This window comes from Rhinopithecus roxellana, chromosome 8 (assembly GCF_007565055.1).
Source record: "Rhinopithecus roxellana isolate Shanxi Qingling chromosome 8, ASM756505v1, whole genome shotgun sequence".
Classification (NCBI taxonomy): Eukaryota; Metazoa; Chordata; class Mammalia; order Primates; family Cercopithecidae; genus Rhinopithecus; species Rhinopithecus roxellana.
In genome coordinates this window covers 139,423,101-139,431,029 of record NC_044556.1, presented here as the reverse complement: position 1 = coordinate 139,431,029, position 7,929 = coordinate 139,423,101, and positions in this window count along the sequence as shown.

Genomic DNA, 7,929 nt, shown 5'->3' with positions numbered 1-7,929 from the left:
AAGTGAAGGAGGCTTAATTGAGGTTTTCTTCTTCTTTGCCCTTGACTTTAAAGCCTAAATTTGTGAAGCAAAGTTCAACTTAACAAGATGATCTCATTGCAGATGGAAGTGAAGTTGTATGTAAGAATTGAATTGTGGGACATTTGATGTACTTTCAGATAAGGAAAAGAGTATGATTTAGAAAAGTAGCAAAGAGTATGTACTTTATTATCTGGAGCAGAAATAATATAAGGAAATCTAGATGATCTTTTTCTGTAGCATTTAACCCTGGTTGCTGGGATAGCAGGACTCTACCCAGTTCCAAATGATCACTCATCAGATTATAAAGTACTGCTCCTATTGTAGATGCTGGTAAGGGAAGTAAACAATGACCATAGTAGTGCTGGTGGGGACAGCGTCTTATCTAACAGCAATAATGTAAAAGGAGAAAACATTATTTTCACATCAAGAATACTTATTCTCTCTCTATATGTATATGTGTGAGAGATCAATAATGTCCATAGTTATATTAGGCTGAGAGACTCTTGTTTAAACTTTTATTTTAGGTTAAATGGTACCTATGCAGTTTGTTATGTAGGGAAATTTGTGTCACGGAGGTTTTATGTATGAATTATTTCATCATCCAGGTAGTAAGCTTAATACCCAGTAGTTACTTTTTCTGCTCCTCTGCCTCCTCTCCTTCCTCGCAACCTCCACTTTCTAGTAGGCACCAGTGCCTGTTGTTCCCCTCTTTGTGTCTATGTGTTCTCATCATTTAACTCCTACCTAAAAGTGATTTAACATGTCTGTACACAGTGGCTCATGCTTGTAATCCCAGCACTTTGAAAGGCCAAGGTGAGCGGATCACTTGAGGCCAGAGTTCAAGACCAGCCTGGTCAACATGGTGAAACTCATCTCTACTGATACAAAAATTAGCTGCCTGTGGTGGCGGGCACATGCAATCCCAGCTACTCAGGAGGCTGAGATAGGAGAATTGCTTGAACCTGGGAGGCAGGTGTTGCAGTAAGCCAAGATCGCACCACTGCGTTCCAGCCTGGGCCATAGAGCAAGACTCTGTCTCAAAACAAAAACAACAACAAAAACAACAACAAATTATAACGTGTAGTGTTTGGTTTTCTATTTCCTACCCTTAGCAATCAGGATAATGGCCTCTAGCTTGATCAATGTTCCTGCAAAGGACGTAACTTCAATTATGTTTATGACTACATAGTATTCCATAATGTATATGCACTATATTTTCTGTAACTAGTCTTCCACTGATGGACGTTTAGGTTGATTACATGTCTCTGCTATTGTGAATAGTGCTGCAATGAACATAAACAAGCACGTAACTTTACAACAGAAAAATTTGTGTTCCTTTGGGTATATATAATGGGATTGTTAGGTTGAATGTTAATTCTGTTTTTTGCTCTTAGAGAAATTACTACACTGTTTTCCATAACAGTTGAAGTAATTTACATCCCTACCAACAGTGTTTAAGTGTTTCCTTTTCTCCACAACTTCACTAGTATCCGTTATTACATTTTTTTGAGTTTTTAATAACAGCTATTCTGACTGGTGTAAGATGGTATCTCATTGTGGTTTTGAATTACATTTCCCCAATAATCAGTGATATGGAGATCTTTTACATATGTTTGTTGGCCATATGTATGTCTTCTTTTAAAAAGTGTTTGTTCATGTCCTTTGTCCACCTTTTTTTTTGAGATGAAGTCTTGCTCTGTCGCCCACGCTGGAGTGCAGTGGCACAATCTGGCTCACCACAACCTCTGCTTCCTGGGTTCAAGTAATTCTCCTTTCTCAACCTCCTGAGTAGCTGAGATTACAGGTGCCCACCACCTTGCCCGGCTAATTTTTGTATTTTTAGTAGAGGCAAGGTTTCACCATGTTGGCCAGGCTAGCCTTGAACTCCTAACCTCAGGTGGTTCAACCCCCTCGACTCCTAAAGTGCTGGGATTACATGTGTGAGCCACCGCGCCTGGCCCCTTTGCCCACTTTTTAATGGGATTTTTTTTTTAATTTGTCTAAATTTCTTATAGATATTGGATATTAAACCTTTGTTGGATGCATAGTTTGCAAATATTTTCCCCCATTCTTTAGCTTGTCCATTTACTCTGTTGGCAGTTAGTTGCTCTACAGAAGTTTTTTAGTTTACTGAGATCTAATTTGTCAATTTTTGCTTTTGTTGCAATTGCTTTTGGTATTTTCATCATGAAATATTTGCCCACGCCTGTGTCCTGAATGTTATTGCCTAAATTTTCTTCTAGGATTTTAATAGTTTTTGGTTTTACATTTAAGTCTTTAATCAATCTTGAGTTAATTTTTATCTTTTTATCTTTTAATCTTCTGCATGTGGCTAGCCAGCACTATTGAATAGGAAATTATTTTCCCATTGCTTGTTTTTGTCAGGTTTATCAAAGATCTGACAGTTTTAAGTGTGCAGTCTTATTTCTGGGTTCTCTATTCTGTTCTATTGGTCTCTGTGTCTGTTCTTGTAAAAGTACCATGCTGTTTTGGTTACTGTAGCACTGTAATATATTAATAGTTTGAAGTTGGGTGGTGTGAGGCCTCCAGCTTAGTTCTTTTTGCTTAGGATTGCCATGTCTATTCAGGCTCATTTTATTTCCATATATATTTTAAAATGTTTTTTCTAGTTATTTGAAAAATGTAAGTGATAGTTTAATGGGAATAGCATTGAATCTATAAATTGATAAATGGCAGTAAGGTCATTTTATGATATTGGTTCTTCCTATCCAGAAGCATAAAATATTTCTTCATTTGTTTGTGTCATCTCTGATTTCTTTGAGTAGTGTTTTGTAGTTCTCGTTGTGGAGATCTTTCACCTCTGCTTAGCTGTATTCTTAGGTGTTTTATTCTTTTTGTGGCAATTGTGAATAGAATTATGTTCTTAATTTGGCTCTTGGCTTGGCTGCTCTTGGTATATAGGAATGCTAGTAATTTTTGTACCTTGATTTTGTATCCTGAAACTTAGCTGAAGTTGTTTTTCAGCTTATGGAGCTTTTGCATGGAGACTATGGGGTTTTCTAGCTATAGAATTATGTCGTCTGCAACAGAGGATAGTTTGACTTCTTCTCTTCCAATGTGGATGCTGTGTTAGTTCATTCTCACATTGCTGTAAGGAAATAACTGAGACTAGTTAACTTATAAAAAATAAGTTTAATTGGCTCACAGTTCTGCACGCTATATATGAAGCATGGCTAGGAAGCCATCAGGAAATACTTACAATCATGGCAGAAGGTGAAGGGGAAGCAGGCACTTCTAATGTGGTTGGAGCTGGAGGAAGATAGAGAGGGGAGCACGTGCTACACACTTTTAATCAACCAGATCTTGTGAATATTCTATTATGAACACAGCACTATGGGAATAGTGCTAAACCATTAAAAACTTCCCCCATGATACAATCACCTCCTACCAGGCCTTACCTTCAACACTGGCAATTACAATTCGACATGAGATTTGGGTGGGGTCAAAGATCGAAACCGTATCAGATTCCCTGTATTGTTTTCTCATGCCTGATTACTCTGGCCAGGACTTACAGTACTATGTCAACTAGGAGTGGTGAGAGAGAACATCCTTGTCTTGTGCTAGTTTTCAAGGGGAATGCTTCCAGGCATTGCCCATTGAATTTATTCTTGGCTGTGGGTTTGTCCTGGAGAGCACTTTTTATTTTGAGGTTAAGTTCCTTTAATGCCTAGTTTGTTGAGAGTTTGTTTTTGTTTTTGTTTTCTGGTATCTATTGAGATGATCATGTAGTTTTTGTCTTTACTTAATGAATCACATTTATTGATTTGTGTATGTTGAACCAACTTTTTATCCCAGGGATAAGGCCTGCTTTTTGATGTGCTGGATGAAGGGGGCCAGCCCCTCCACACCTGTGGATATTTCTTGTCAGGGGGAACAAGAGACTGAGAAAAGAAATAAGACAGAGACAAAGCATAGAGAAAGAACAGTGAGCCCAGGGGACCGGTGCTCAGCATACAGAGGACCCGCACCAGCAGCGGGCTCTGAGTTCCCTTAGTATTTGTTGATTACTATTTTCACTATCTCAGCAAGGGGAATGCAACAGGAGAACAGGGTGATAGTGGGGAGAAGGCCAACAAGAAAACGTGTGAACAAAGGAATCTGTGTCACAAATAAGTTCAAGGGAAGGTACTATGCCTGGATGTGCATGTAGGTCAGATTTATGCTTCTCTCCACCCAAACATCTCAGTGTGGTGAAGAATAACAGAGCAGCATTGCCACCAGCATATCTCCCCTCCAGCCACAGGGCGGTTTTCTCCTATCTCAGAAAAGAGCAAATGTACAATCATGTTTTATACTGAGACATTTCATTTCCAGGGGCATACAGGAGACAGAGGCCTTCCTCTTATCTCAACCGCAAGAGGCCTTCCTCTTTTACTAATTCTCCTCAGCACAGACCTTTCAGGGGTGTCAGGCTGGGGGACGGTCAGGTCTTTCCTGTCCCACGAGGTCATATCTCAGGCTGTCCCAGTTGGGAGAAACCTTGGACAATATCCAGGTTTCCTGGGCAGAGGTCCCTGCGGCTTTCCGCAGTGCATTGTGCCCTGGTTAATCGAAAATGGAGAATGGCAATGACATTTACCAAGCATATTGCCTGTAAACATATTGTTAACGAGGCACATCCTGCACAGCCCTAGATCCCTTAAACCTTGATTCTATACAACGCATGTTTCTGTGAGCACAGGGTTGGGGCTAAAGTTACAGATTAACAGGATCTCAAGGCAAAACAATTGTTCAGGGTACAGATGAAAATGGAGTTGCTTATGTCTTCCTTTTCTACGTAGACACAGTAACAGTCTGATCTCTCTTTCTTTTCCCTACAGCTGCTCAATTCACTTTGTTAGTATTCTGTTGAGGATATTTTCATTTATGTTCATCAAGATTATTGCCCTGAAATTCTCTTTTTTTTTGTTATGCTTCTTCCAGGCTTTGGTATCAGAATAATGCTGGTTTCATAGAATGAGGTTGGAAGGAGTCCTTTCTCCTCAATTTTATAGGATAGTTTCATTAGAAATAGTACTAGCTCTTCTTTATACATTTGGTATAATTCTACTCTGAATCCATCTTGTCTAGAGTTTTTTTTGTTTGTTTGTTTGTTTTTTCCATTAGTAGGCTATTTATTACTGATTCAATTCAATTTTGGGACACATTGGTCTGTTCAGGGAATCAATTTCTTCCTGGTTCAGTCTTGAGAAGGTGTGTGTGTTCAGGAATTTACATATTTCTTCTAAATTTTCTAGTTTGTGTGTATAGAGATCTTTGTTATAGTCTCTGAGGGTTTTGTGTGTGTGTGTATCTCTATGGCATCAATGTTCATGTTCCTTTAGTCATTTCTGATTATGTCCATTTGAATATTATCTTTGTTTTTCTTTCTTAATCTAGCTAGCCATCTATCATTCTTATTTATTCTTTCAAAGAACAAACTTTTGGTTTCCCTGATCTTTTGAATCTCAGTTTCATTCAATTCAGCTCTGATTTTGGTTATTTATTTTCTTCTGCTTGCTTTGGGGTTGATTTGCTCCTTTTTTCTTTTTAATTCCTGTATGTTTGAAGTTAGGTTGTGAAATTGACATCTTTCTGATTTCTTGATATTGGTGTTTTGTGCTATAAATTTTTCTTTTAACTTTGGTTTAGTTATATATCAGAGATTCTACAATGTTGTGTCTTTGTCTTTATTAGTTTCATATAATTTTTTGATATCTGCCTTAATTTCATTGTTTGCTCAAATGTGGTTCAGGAGTGGGTTGTTTAATTTTCATGTAATTGTCTGGTTTTTAGAAATCTTGTTCGTACATTTTTTTTTTGTTCATTTGTTTTTCTGTAATCTGACAGTGTGGGTGGTACTTTTTTTTTTTTAATTTGTTGAAAATTATTTTATGATTGAGAATGTAGTCAATCTTGAAATATGTGCCATGGGCACGTGAGAAGAATGCATATTCTGTTGTTGGGTGGAGTATTCTGTTAAACAGACTTTAGGTCTATTTGGTCAAGTATTAAGTTTAGGTCCCAAATATCTTTTTTAGGAGAACTGGGTTATTTTAATGTAATCAGCAAGTTATGGTGGATTTCAACATCCTTCACAAAGGATGTTGGTTTCAAAATACTTCATAAAAGAAAAACTTATATGAACCTTAAAAACATGTCTCCAGCAAGATTACAGCAGGCCTGGTGTGTTTTCTTCCCTTCCCTTTATTTTTTCATTTTTTTCCACTGATATGTTAAAAAGAACAGCCTCAATTTACCTAATAAATCTAAATTGTTTGAAATATTATAAACTCATTCCTGTAAATTATGGAATTATCTAACTCAAACATCTTAGAGTCTACTATGATTAAAGTTGGATTTATATATTAATTAATTTAACTAAGTAAATGTTAAATACCAGGAAAACTGGTTTCATATTATTCCATCCAAAACCACTATAGGAGGTAAAGCAGAGGTGTTAGCACACAATGTGTCAACAATGAAAAGAACATATAAATATTATTATGCAAATATCTAGTTATTTATTTGAATCATAAATTTTATTTGAATATAATGTGTTGGAGTTATATATTTTTGTTTCTATGAATAGTGCACTCTATTTCTTAAACATTATACTTTCATAAGCTTAATATTGATGGTTCATAATAATTAATTTCAGTATCCTTATCACATTTTAATATACTTAATATAATGTGAGAATCTATTAGATAACTATATGCTGAGTATTTTATGGGAGCATGAAAGAGGATAATTAGCCCTAGCCTGTTAGTGCAAGAAAATCTTTCTGAAAGCAATAATGATAAGGTTGGGTATTGAAAAATTAGTAAGATGTTATCAGAAAAAAGAAAATTTATTAGAGGTAGTAGAGAGCTTATGAAATTAATTTCAATCTTTAAATAATATTGGAACATTTAATGGGTAGTAAACCACCTCCAAATTCAGTACTTAAAACAGCAATTTATTTTGCTCTCAATTTTGTTGCCCAGTTTAGACTAGGCTCAGCTGGAATGGCTTCTGTTTGGTCCAGGTAATGATAGCTAGAACTTCCCTTTGTGTTTGCTCCAGGTCTAGGATGGGTGCTATAGCTGGGGCCTCTACTCATGTGCTTAGTTTTACTCACGTAGCTATTCTGGGCTGTGGCACATGGCAAAAAGTCTCCCCAACAGAAAGAACAAGCAAATACTAATTCATGAGAATTTTACTAGCCTTTGCTGGTATTACATTTACAAAAGTCAGAAAGCCAGGATCTATGCAGAAAACTTTATATGGGCATGGATACTTGGAGACATGAAACATTAGAGACAATTATAGCAATCTACATACGGTTTGACAAAATAAGGGATTAGAAGGATTGTTGTGTAGAGACTAAGGCATGTGGAATCTTGAGTGTTAGTCTTTAATATAAAGGGATTTAATATAACCCTTTATGTTATAAAGGATAATATAATATTCTAGTATAAGTGGCTTTAATATAAACCTTTAATATAAGGGGCTTGGGTTTTTTACTCTAATAAACTGAAAGTCATTGAAATATTTAGGCAGAGGTAGAGGTGTGTGTGTGTGTGTGTGTGTGTGTGTGTGCATGTGTGTGTGTGTTATCTGCAGTGTGTATATAATGGGTTAAAAAACATGAGATAGTTTATTTATCAATTCGTTTGTATTAATTATTCAAAAACCTACTATGTGCCTCTAAGAAATAATTGTATCTCTTCTAATTGTCAAAGGAAACAACACTTAGTGCCATTATTATAGATTTAATATGTGTAGGGATTAAGAAAATTTAGAATGACAATCTTAACAGCAAACTGCTGATGCCAATCCTACCAAAAAAAAACTGCTGATGCTAAGCAATAAATTAATTTAGTATAAAGCTTTAGACAAAAACCACTAATTGGAGCAGGGTGT